This window comes from Tenrec ecaudatus, chromosome 12, assembly GCF_050624435.1.
Source record: "Tenrec ecaudatus isolate mTenEca1 chromosome 12, mTenEca1.hap1, whole genome shotgun sequence".
NCBI lineage: Eukaryota > Metazoa > Chordata > Mammalia > Afrosoricida > Tenrecidae > Tenrec > Tenrec ecaudatus.
Window position 1 is genome coordinate 97,898,873 of NC_134541.1, and position 12,842 is coordinate 97,911,714.

A 12,842-nucleotide genomic window follows, 5' to 3' on the forward strand; every position below is an offset into this window, starting at 1 on the left:
CGACCCCTGTGGAGTCTTAAAAAGACTGTCGAATGTAAAAGAGTAATAATTTAAAGTTGTGGAAGTGTACTTGCCATGAAAGACAAACCTTATTTTTATAAAGGAGCATAGGCCCGTACGCCTCTGCCTACAATTATTTGTGAAGTAAAGAGTGAACGACTTCGGGTGGGACATTTTTCACTCGTCTTACCGAGTGAATTTGGGAATTGGTTTTGAAGCCAAAACAATTTTCTGTACCCCCCCCCCACTCCCATTCTACAAATAAAATTGTTATTAAGAGCTTGTGGGGAAAAAAAAGTCCTGCTAATTAGTGAAGACCATACCCTGGAGGCATAGTCGTTACAAGTGGGCTGCGATCCACACGGTCAATGGTTAGGAAGCACCAGCCGCTCGGCAGAGAATGAGAACTAGTACTCTAAGCACACGCTCAGGGCCAGTCTACCTGGTCCTCTAGGGGCCGCTAGCGCTCAGCATCCACTCGGTGAGTGAGCTTGGTATGACTTGTTTTGGGAGTGTTTGCCTCTTTTGAGGAATTTTGACACAATTGTTTCTAAGAATTATCTATATGTGGTCATTTAGGAGAAACAGAAACCCTGAGGTCAGTCTAGAAGCTGTGTCTCAGGGTAAACTGTTACTATATAAACACGAGCCCCGTTACTATGGTGATGTTGATCAGATGGGGTCTAAGAATCTGGAACTGTCATCCTCTCAGGATACTTTGACTCTTGGGGTAGTGCCTAATTTACACACGCACGCACACACACACACACACACACACACACAAACTTAAATCAATTTATATCCATGGTTTGATAGAGTTTTGTTTTAACACTTAGCAGTGGGGCTCTCGGGGGGAGGACCATGGAAGGCCCTTCCCCCCACACTGAAAGAAGAAGGCAGCAGTGCTGTAACGGGAGCAATGTGACTAAAGCAGAGCTCAGGTTGACAGAGCAAGATGAGCTGAATACACATTGTGGGGGCAGAGTTTGTGGGGAATTTGTAGAGTGTCAGCTGCAGTAGCACTGTGTGTTAGGCCAGGTTATCTAGAGAAATAAATCCAATGACACTCATCTACGTATACGAAAGAGCTTAAATCAAGAAGTAATTATATATCAAGATAGTATCTTAGCCCAGTCCAACTCAAGTCCTCGAGTTCCATGCTAGCCCATATTAGTCCCTCTTCAGATTCATGGAGCACATGTTGGTGACACAGAGGCTCACAGGCTGGTGGGAGCAGAGTCCTGTGGATCCAAGGTCAGTGGAGACATGGCAGGGTGCCAACATGGTTGGTGGCCCACATGAGGCCAGGGAGGCAAACATAGTTCCAGCAGGGAGGAAGGGGACGTAGCAGAGAGAGAGGGTCTCAGTTTCCCCTGCTTATAAAAAGGCCACACTTCCAAGGAGGTGTCATCAGTCTGTGACCTGATGAGACGCCACCTCCACACTTTCATAAAAACTCAAATTGATAAAAAATCATCTAACCACCACACACTACATAGCAGCAGGGACATAGAGAAGCCCACAGTGTGCCTTGGTGGGGCCTGGGGAGATGATTGGAGGACATGGGGGCCAGGACCTCTTTCATCAGAACAAGATAGGAAGTGACATTCCTAAATCTATTGGAAATGCAAAGTTTCCTCACCAAAAAAAAGGAATATCCAACTGTACATCCAATAGGATTGTTTCTTAACTCTCTCTCATGCGCGCACATACACACACACACACACACACACTCACACTCATACGTTTCTAGATTTCTAGATCAGGGGCTAGATACATGGGAGTTTTGGAGTTACATATGTACTTTTCTGCACAGTAATAATAGAACTGACCTCATGGGTTGCTGGAGGGATTAACTGGGATAATGCCCAGAGTCCTGTCACAGGGGATGGGCCGCCACGAATACTCTTCTAATTAGATCATGCCCCTATTACATGACAAGCAACTTAGTGCCCAGTTTACTGACTCAGCTGTCAAGGGAAGTCTGGTTACCAATCCCTCTCCCTGTTTTGCAGTCATCCCTAGGGAAGGACGGAGGTGGTGGGTTCCTCCTTCTCCTGGAACGCTCCGCATTTCCCCCGTTGATGATTGTTGGCAATCCGTTCATGACCTGCACGCACTGGATACTGTTGCTGTTGCCAGTGCCATCAAACTGGTTCCAGCTCACAGTGACCCTACGTAAACCAGAAAAATCAAACACACTGCCCAGCCCTGTGCCGTCCTCACAATTGCTCTGCTTCAGCCCATGGTTGCACTGTCCCTCCATCTCCTGGACGGTCTTCTTTGTCACTGACTTTCTGCTTCACCAGAGACGATGTCTTCCCCCAGGGCCTGGTCCCTCCTGGCAACATGTCCACAATATGTACGGCAAAATCTCACCACCCTCACTTCTAAGGAGCACTTCGTCCAAGACAGATTTGATTGTTCTTCTGGCAGTCCATGTCATTTCAATATTCTTTGCCAACCCTATAATTCTCACGAGTCGGTGCCGATGTGTCGTCCTTACTCACTGTCCAACTTTCACAGGCATTTGAAGTGAGTGACAGCGCCATGCACAGGGCGTCTGCCTTCGTTCTCACAGTGACATCCTTGTTCTTCAGCAATTGAATAGGTGCAGTATAGTACAGTGGCCAATGTCATTTTATTGACAGGTTCCCATGAGCATCGATTTTGAATCCAAGCAAGATAACATTCTTGACAACTTCACTCTCATCTCTGTTTATTCTGCTGTCAGCTATCACTCTGGTTGTGAGACATTTGGTTTTCTATACGTTGAGTTGTAAGCCACGCTGAACGCTGCATCCCTTGATCTTCATCTGCTTCCTCTTTATTTTGAGGAAACAAGGTTGTGAGTACGACACTTGATAAAGCTAGAGAGTATTTCACTGTGTGTGTGTGTGTGTGTGTGTGTGTGTGTGTGTGTGGTGTGTGTGTGTGTGGAGGTGCTCCCCTAACAGCTGAGTTCTAGCAGGAAGACTTGGAAGATGGGCGTGCAGGCGCGCTGATGAGATGACTAATCTTGCTGCCCTCCTGGCTGGGCTCATCCATTAATGACCTAGTTCCCTCCTCCCTGACCTGGCCCATCGCAAGCTCAGTCCCTTCTCAGACAGCCTTGGTCAGCTCTCTGCCTCCACCAGGCTCTTGCTTAACCCGATGGTCCCAGGGCGGTGGAATTTGAACTCTGTGCTGTGTGGAAACTGGTCTTCTGCAATAGCAGTCCAAGTTGCAAATGCATCAACCCTGGGCCCTAGTTGGGCTGCTGCCCAGCTGTAATCTTACAGATAAACTTGCACTTCTGGGACATTATTTATGTGTAAGGTTAATCTCTGCCACATTCTTTTTTGTTGTTGTTTTAAACGTTTTATTAGGGGCTCATACAACTCTTATCACAGTCCATACATATACATACATCAATTGTATAAAGCACATCTGTACATTCTTTGCCCTAATCATTTTCTTTTCTTTCTTTCTTTTTTTCCCCCCTTTTCTTTTTTTACATTTTATTAGGGACTCATACAACTCTTATCACAATCCATACATATACATACATCAATTGTATAAAGCACATCCATACATTCCCTGCCCCAATCATTCTCAAAGCATTTGCTCTCCACTTAAGCCCTTTGCATCAGGTCCTCTTTTTTTTCCCCCTCCCTCCCCACTCCCCCCTCCCTCATGTGCCCTTTGTAATTTATACATCGTTATTTTGTCATATCTTGCTCTATCCAGAGTCTCCCTTCCCCCCCTTCTCTGCCATCCCTCTCCCAGGGAGGAGGTCACATGTGGATCCCTGTAATCAGTTCCCCCTTTCCAACCCACTCACCCTCCACTCTCCCAGCATCGCCCCTCACACCCTTGGTCCTGAAGGTATCATCCACCCTGGATTCCCTTTGCCTCCAGCCCTCATATGTACCAGTGTACAACCTCTGCCCTATCCAGCCCTGCAAGGTAGAATTCGGATCATGGTAGTTGGGGGGAGGAAGCATCCAGGATCTGGGGGAAAGCTGTGCTCTTCGTTGGTACTACCTTGCACCCTGACTGACCCATCTCCTCTCCTAAACCCCTCTATGAGGGGATCTCCAGTGGCCGACACTTGGGCCTTGGGTCTCCACTCTGCACTTCCCCCTTCATTCAATGTGGTATGTATATATACACACACACACACACACACACACACACACATATTCTTTTTTTTTTTTTTTTGCATGATGCCTTATACCTGGTCCCTTTGGCACCTCGTGATCGCACTGGCTGGTGTGCTTCTTCCATGTGGGCTTTGTTGCTTCTGAGCTAGATGGCCGCTTGTTTATCTTCAAGCCTTTAAGACCCCACACACTATCTCTTTTGATAGCCGGGCACCATCAGCTTTCTTCGCCACATTTGCTTATGCACCCATTTGTCTTCAGCGATCCTATCATGGAGGTGTGCAGCCAATGATATGATGATTTTTTGTTCTTTGATGCCTGATAACTGATCCCTTTGGGATCACTCGATCACACAGGCTGGTGTGTTCTTCCATGTGGACTTTGTTGCTTCTGAGCTAGATGGCCGCTTGTTTATCTTCAAGCCTTTAAGACCCCAGTCACTATCTCTTTTGATAGCCGGGCACCATCAGCTTTCTTCACCACATTTACTTGTTCACCCACTTTTCTGCCACATTCTTTATAAAAGCAAAAGATTGAAATCAACTAAACCCCTATTTGTGTGGACCTGATTAAATATTGGCATGATTGGTATAACTGGGATAATTCCAATTAAGGGGTAATGAAATACTCTAAACAAAAACCAACTGCATTGCTAGCAGGTTAATTCAGACTCCCAGTGACTTGTGTTACAAAGTAGAACTGCTCCATGGCGTTTTCTTGGCTACCATCTTTACAGAAGTAGATTGCCAGGCTTTTGTTCTGCAGTGCTGCTGGGTGAATTTCAACAGCTGGTTTTCAGTTTGTAACCAAGCAGCACCTGTTTGCATCTGCAAAGAACTGTATGGAATGCTAGGCAGCTGTAAAAAGTAGTAAGGAGCCATCTCTAAGCTTATTAGATGAGGAAGGAAACAGCTGTGTGATGCTGGGCAAGTTAGTCCCTTTATGAAAGAGTGGTGGTAACAATGCCGACGGTGACTGTTGAGAGGATTAAATGAGATACACTGTGCACAGCACCTCGTCTGCAGTAGTGACGTAACAAGAGGAGTTGCTATAGTTATTGGTAATGAGGGTAGCGGTGGTGGTAATGGTGGTTGTGGTGGTGACAGGTGTGGTGGTATCGATGGGGCTGCTGCTGTTGGTGATGATAATGGTGGGGGGGGGCGATAGGGTGGTGGAGGGGGCGATAGGGTGGTGGATGCATTGATGGGGGCTGGGGGCAGTGGTGTTAGTGGTCTCAATGATTGGATCAGGACACGGGGGCACATCGACAATTCACCCAATTAAAAAGTTGCTAAAGAGTGCGGTCAACTTCTACACCAGGAGTGCTAGTGACGCAGTGGTTAAGCACTCAATTGCTAACTGAAAGGTTAGTGTTTCTAACCGACCAGTTACTTCTACGGGAGAAAAGATCTGGCCGTCTGCTCCTGTAAAGTGATCCGTGAAAATCCTGTGGGGCGGTTCTGATTGCTCCTAGAGGGTCTTTCTGAGTTGAAGTTGGTAACAGCAGGTTCTGTTCTGTTTCTACTTCTATGTGTGATATTAGCCTGGGGCTGCAAAAAGTCTGTGAAGTTTCCGTTACCTTTTGATTTCCCCACCAGCATTTTCAAGCCCCCTCACATGCATGGAAGGAAACCTGTTGGCATAGTAGTTAGACATCGTGCCACTGTGTTAGGCAGGGTTTTCTAGAGGAACAAAAACAGAACACTTATGATTGTGTATATAAAAGGAGAGGTTTATATGACAAGAAGGAACACAACAGCTAATTAATCCCCAGAGCACTACAGTGGGCTCAGTTCATCACTTTTGTAGGACAGTTAATATAGTGGCTGGTATAGAGTCTGCCCAGAGGCAAGATGAGCAGAGTCGGCCCACAGGCAGCAGCCACAGCAAGGTGGGGTGGCAACAGCAGAAAGGTGAAATATTGAGGCAGAGCAGAGACCTGTAGTGCAACAGCAACAGCACGGTGAAGCAGGTCACAATGGAACCTCACGACTTAGCAATGCACAGCACAATGACACACTCCACCATGAACCACAGGTTGGCTCACGTCCCAGGTAGCACAGCTCACAGTTGAGGCAGAGCAGCTAACTCAGGCAGCAACACGCTGGTCCAATCACCAGGGAGAAAGAGGAAGAGACCAGACTCAAACAGTGATTCATCTACGTCATTCTCCCATCAAGCTGCTACTTGATTGACAGCCTAAACTCCCATACGTCCCTACAGGAGCCATGTTGGCAAAAACCCTAACTATTACAGCTGCTGAGCACAAGGATGAAGTACAAAAGCACTGGCATTCTACTCCCACAAAGATGTACAGTCTTAAATGGGTGCATAAGCAAAAGTGGTGAAGAAAGCTGATGGTGCCCAGCTATCAAAAGATAAAGCGTCCAGGGTCTTAAAGGCTTGAAGGTAAACAAGTGGCCATCTAGCTCAGAAATAACAAAGTCCGCATGGAAGAAGCACACCAGCTTGTGTGATCTAAGATGTCGATAGGATCAGGTATAAGGCACCAAAGGAAAAAATAATCAAATCATTGTGAATGAGGGGGAGTGCAGATTGGGGACCTAAGACCCATTTGTAGGCAACTGGACATCCCCTTATAGAAGGGTCATGGGGAGAGAGGAGCCAGTCAGGGTGCAGTGTAGCAAGGATGAAACATAAAACTTTCTTCTAGTTCCTAAATGCTTCCTCTCTCTCCCCCTACCCCCCACCCCCCCACACACTATCATGATCCCAGTTCTACCTTACAAATCTGGCTAGACCAGAGGAGGTACACTGGTACCAATAGGAACTGGAAACACAGGGAACCCAGGGCAGATGATCCCTTTGGGACCAGTGGTGAGAGTGATGATAACGGGAGGGTGGAGAGAGGATGGGGTGGAAAGGAGGAACCGATTACAAGGATCTATATATAACCTCATCCCTGGGGGATGGACAACAGAAAAGTGGGTGAAAGGAGATGTCGGAAAGTGTAAGATATGACAAAATAATAATAATTTATAAATTATCAAGGATTCATGAGGGAGTGGGGAGGGAGGGAAAACATGAGGAGCTGATACTAAGGACTCAAGCAGAAAGCAAATGTTTTGAGAATGGTGATGGCAATAAATGTACAAATGTGCTTGACACATGGATGGATGGATGGATGGATGGATGGATGGATGGATGGATGGATGGATGGATGGATGGATGGGTGGATGGATTGTAATAAGAGTTGTACAAGTTCCTAATAAAATGATTTTAAAAAAAGATGTACAGTCTTAGAACTCCACAGAGGCAGGTATACTTGGTTCTATAGGGCCAGCATGAGTTGGAATTGACTTGATGGCAGTGAATTTTTGATATGCATGGGATGGACATAGTCAGATCGACGTGGCCAGCAATTAACAACTGTGCAGCAGGTGCCCTGCAGACAGTAGAGTCTGGTGGTGATTAAGAGCAATGCCTCTTGTCTCATGGAGCGTACATTGTGGTTAGGAAAGGAAACACCCTACACATGAACAAATGCTGTACCAATTGGCATTTCAGCATCTGAGATGAAATGCTGAGGAAACACAATCAACCAGGCGAAGATCTAGGAGGATATTCCAGGCAGAGGGAACAGCAATTGCAAAGGCCCCAAGGAAGAAATAAACTTGATGTATTTCAGAAACCAACTAGTTGCCCACTAGTGGAAATGAATCAAGAGGCCATCCCATATTCAAGGGAAGGAAAAGAGATTCCATCTCTCGGGCAGCACAACAGGGAAGCCTTGGCCATATTTAACCATTACAGTAGACCTGAACTCTTGTGTCAGTAGTTTAAGCTCTCTGTGCCTTACTTTCCTCCTCAAAAATGTCCAGTGACTACTAATCACTGTGGTTATGTCTGTTATAACTAGTAATTATAACTGTAATTATGATGGGAACGTAGGAAGTATTGGATGGACAGAAGAGCAAATTGCTTTGGATGTTCAAGCACCGTGTTGTTGTTGGGTGTAATCAAGTTGATTCTGACTCATAGTAATTCTTAGACTTTCCTAGGCTTCCCAGAAGCAGAACACCAGGTCTTTCTCCCAGAGAGCTGCTGGGTGAACCCAAACAATAACCTGGTTAAAAACCAAGCACTTAACTGTGGAGTCACTGGGACTCCTTATCAACATATAGGCCCTGTTAGCACAGTAGACTTAGCACTGGGCTGCTAACTGTAAGGTTGGTGGTTCAAAGCCATCAACCATTCCACAGGAGAAAGCAGTCTGATCCTGTAACTATCAGCAGCCTGAGAAACCCTAGGAAGTAGCTCTACTCTGTCCTGCAGGCTTGCTGTGAGTCAGAATCACAGCGGTGGGTGGGTGGGGGTGGTGAAAAGTAGTTTTATTTCATGGCCTTTGGGACAAACATCAGTTCTTTGCTGTTAAGTTCAGCCACCTAGTTTCTAATGGGAACTTTGACCTCTTACTCAGTTTAGTTTTTCATCACCTGTATTTGTCTGGGTAGAGAAGACCAGGCAATTGTGCTGCAGGCTGTGTGGGGGAGAGAGTATATCAAAAACAAGCTCTCTTTCATACACACACACACACACACACACACACACAGCTCTGGTGAAACGTAACCAAACACTAAGAATTGTGACAGACCTCACCAAGTTTTCCACTGGAGAGTTAACCAGCAGCCCACACCTAAGCTGACGCACAAAGGAGTTTGCTGACACACATTTCTCAGGTGGCTGGGCAAGAGTACAGCTGTGGGTGGCTCCCCAGTTCACCCCTCAGGAACAAGCCCACCTTCTTCCAAGACCTACCTCAGGGACCTGGCCTCAGGGGGCTGTGGGTGGTGGTGACTATTTTCATGGTGTTGAAAAGCACTTTGGCTCTGGGTTGACTTGGTGTGTTGTAAAGGGTGGGAGATGCTGGCACTTGTCAGTGACATGTTCAATCATATTCATAAGAAGTGTACAATCATCACCACAATATTGGAACATCTTCTTCATTCTTGTACTCATTGTTATTAGCTCCCCAATTCCCAGTCAGTTCAGTTTCTTTACACCATCAGTGAGAAATCTGAAAGGGAAACTAGGGAGATGAATTTATTGACACCAGCATGTAAGAGAGTGAAATATCTAGAAATAAGTCCACCAGGGCCATGAAGGGCTTACAAAGAGAAATGATAAAACACTGCTGAAAGAGACGTGAAAGTCCAAAATACTGTTCCCGGGGTTTCAGTCCCTACGCGTGTTTAAACTGGTCTCTGGGTGCAGTGGATGGCGGTAGACAGGTTCTCGCAGCAGTGCACTTGTCTCTGTCTTGTCGTTGTTAGGTGCCACCGAGTTGGTTCCGACTCACAGCCACCTATGTACAAAATGAAACATTGTCTGGTCCTGTGCCAGCCTCACAATTGTCCTGTTTAAGCTCCAAAGATGCAGCCCCTGTGTCGATCCATCTTGTCGAAGGCCTTCCTCTTTTCACTGCCCCACATCTTCACCAAGCATGATATCCTTCCCCAAGGACCCGTCTCTGACAGCACGTCCAAAATGTACAAGGTGAGGTCTCTCCATTTGTGTCTCAGGAGCACTCTGGCCGCCCTTGTAGTCTGTTTAAATGTGTGTTTTACTGTGTACAATCTCCAACAATGAAATAAATAAAATTTAAAATATATATATGCAAGATGAGGCTTTCACAAGTCTTGGAAGCCCACAGAGGCAGTTCTTGATGGCCCTATAAGGTCGCTTAGAAGTGACTTGACAGATACTAATTACTCTCAGTGTCAGAGTCCAGAAGTCTGAAATTAAGGGGTCAGCAGGGCCATTGCTGCGGATTGAACTGTATACTCCCACCCCATCCACTCCCAATATGTACCTAACTCCCTAACTCCCACCCCCTAACTCTTATACCTGTAAATACGATCCTGTTTGTAAATAAGCTGTTTCTTTTGTTTGGTTAGTGAGGATACATCATTATAGGGTGGATCCGAAACCTAGTCAGTTCTGAGCTATAAAAAGACCAGAGTACACACTTAGACACACTTTAAAGGCACCAGACTCCAAGTGAACATGTACACAAGTTACGGCTGACAAAGAACTGGGGCTACTGGCAAGGGAGGGAGCCACTCAACCCCAACAGTGATTTGGATTTTCACTTTCTGGGAGGAAATGCATTCCTGTTCTTTAAGCCACCTGCTTGTGGTGTTTCCCCTCCAGCAGCACTAGGGAGCGAAGACAGACCCACTCCCCCTGCAGGCTCTGGAAAAAGACACACCGCTGCCATTTGTGGGGTCCATGCTCATCGCTACATCACGGCCGTCGCTGCTGGTCTCCACATGGTCCTCTTCTCTTTGTGTTCTTTTCTTATGAAAATATCAGTCATTAGGGAGGCGTCGGACAGTCCTGACATGACAAAATAATAATAATAATTATAAATGATCAAGGGTTCATGGGGGGGCGGGTGGAAGCCGGGGAGGGAGAGGGAAAGTGAGGAGCTGATACCAAGGGCTCAGGTAGAAAGCAAATGTTTTGAGAATGAGGATGGCAACATATGTACAAATGTGCTTGACACAATGGATGGATGTATGAATTGTGATAAGAGTTGTACAAGCCCCCAATAAAATGATTTTTTAAGTTCATATAAAACTCTTCAGTCCTGTCTAAATAACATAGGCTGGATGAACAATTGGAGGAGAAAACAATGGGACCAATAGTTCCATGGGGACATGGGAGAGAGGAGGTGGGGGGAAAGGTAGTGGTGTTAATAAACCCACGGACAAGGGAACAACAAGCAACCTAAATCTGTGGTGAGGAGGGTGCCGGAGGCCTGCTTGGGCATGATCAAGAGTAATGTAGCTAAGAGGAATTGCCGAAACCCTGGTGGGGACTGAGCATGATAGTGGGACAGGAGGAAAGTCAAAGGAAATAGAGGAAAGAGCTGGGAGGCAAAGGGCATTTATAGAGGTCTGGATAAAGACATGTACATATGCAAATATATTTATATGTGAGGATGGGAAAATAGATATATGTGCATATATTTATAGGTTTAGTATTAAGGTAGCAGGAGGACATTTTGCCTCCACTCAAGTACTCCCTCAATGCAAGAATACTTTCTTCTATTACATTGGTATTCTATGATGCTCACCTTCCCGACATAGCCGCTGAAGACAAAACAGGTGCATAAGCAAATGTGGTGAAGAAAGCTGATGGTGCCTGGCTATCAAAAGATATAGCATCTGGGGTCTTAAAGGTAAACAAGGGGCCATCTAGCTCAGAAGCAACAAAGCCCACATGGAAGAAGCACACCAGCCTGTGTGATCACAAGGTGTAAAGGAATCAGGTATCAGGCATCATCAGAACAAAAAAATCTTACCATAGTGAATGAGTGGGGGAGTGTGGAGTGGAGACCCAAAGCCCATTCGTAGGCCACTGGACATCCCCTTACAGAAGGGTTGCAGGGAAGAGACGAGACAGTCAGAGTGTGATGTAGCAACAATGAAAAATACAACTTTCCTCTAGTTCCTAAATACACCCCATCCCACTGTCATGATCCGAATCCTACCTTGCAAGTCTGACTAGACCAGAGGAAGTACACTGGCACAGATGGGAACTGGAAACACGGGGAATCCAGGGTGGATGATCCCCTCAGGACCAGTGGTGTGAGTGGCGATACTGGGAGGGTAGAGGGAAGGTCGGTTTGAAAGGAGGAACCGATTTTAAGGATCTACATGTGACCTCCTCCCTGAGGGACATACAACAGAAAAGTGGGTGAAGGGAGATGTGGGACAGAGCAAGATATGACAAAATAATAATTTATAAATTATCAAGGGTTCATGAGGGAGCGGGAAGCGGGGAGGGAGGGGAAAAATGAGGACCTGATGCCAGGGGCTTGGGTGGAGAGCAAATGTTTTGAGAATGATGAGGGCAACGAATATACAAATGTGCTTTACACAATTGATGTATGCGTGGATTGTAATAGGCATTGTATGAGTCCCCAATAAAATAATTTTAAAAAATAAAATAAAATATAAAACTCTTATGTGATTTTTGTATCAATAAAATATAGACTATATGTAAAGACAAATAAATTAAAAATACTAGTCATTGAAGGCAGGGCCCCTCCTAACCCAGCATGACTTCATCTTAATTAATGACATCTACAAAGGTTATGAAAAGCTGGGGGTGCTCAGGCATGTGTGCAGGTCCCTCCAGGTGCAGGAGAACCAAAGGGGCAGGAAGAAGGGGCCCAATTGTGGCCCTCCAAGGTATGGTCATACAACATATGGGATTCCATCTGTCCCCTTACCCTGGGCATTATAGATCTTCTGGAATCTGACCTGATATCAAAGCATCTGAAGGCCACTGGAATCAGTGTGAGAAACACATTTGGTCTTGTCACTTTTTGAATTATTTTGTGTGTGCGTACACATGTGTGTGTTTCTGTCTCCCTCATTAGAAATAGGCTTCATGAGAAAGAGGACCTACTTCTTACTGTTTTGAAAGTGGGGTTAGTAGGGTTGTTGGGGGAGTAAACAGTGTGTGGATGTGAAAGCCCAGCCCATGTGAGTATTGGTTCCTGGTGGTATTACTATGAGCCTTTTCCATAGCCCCAGCACAGTGAAGCTGCTAGAAAATACCTGTGTAATAAAGGATGGCCCAGGCAAGGATGTAGGAACTGTGTCCTCCTCAGACCTTGCGCTTGTAGACTCAGTGTGACTGAGCTGTTGGACTGTTCTCACA

The 12,842-nt window shown here is 46.0% G+C and overlaps 1 long non-coding RNA gene across 1 annotated transcript in view; it reads right to left on the reverse strand.

Moving 5' to 3' along the window:
• Window positions 1–9,212: 9,212 nt before the first annotated feature.
• LOC142423034 (uncharacterized) overlaps window positions 9,213–12,842 on the reverse strand; it is a 39,342-nt gene continuing 35,712 nt past the window's right edge. The window contains exons 2-3 of the long non-coding RNA XR_012779097.1: window positions 10,378–10,505; window positions 9,213–9,471 (exon numbers count right to left, since the gene is read on the reverse strand). This is a non-coding gene — a long non-coding RNA (uncharacterized LOC142423034). The remainder of the gene's footprint in view (window positions 9,472–10,377; window positions 10,506–12,842) is intronic.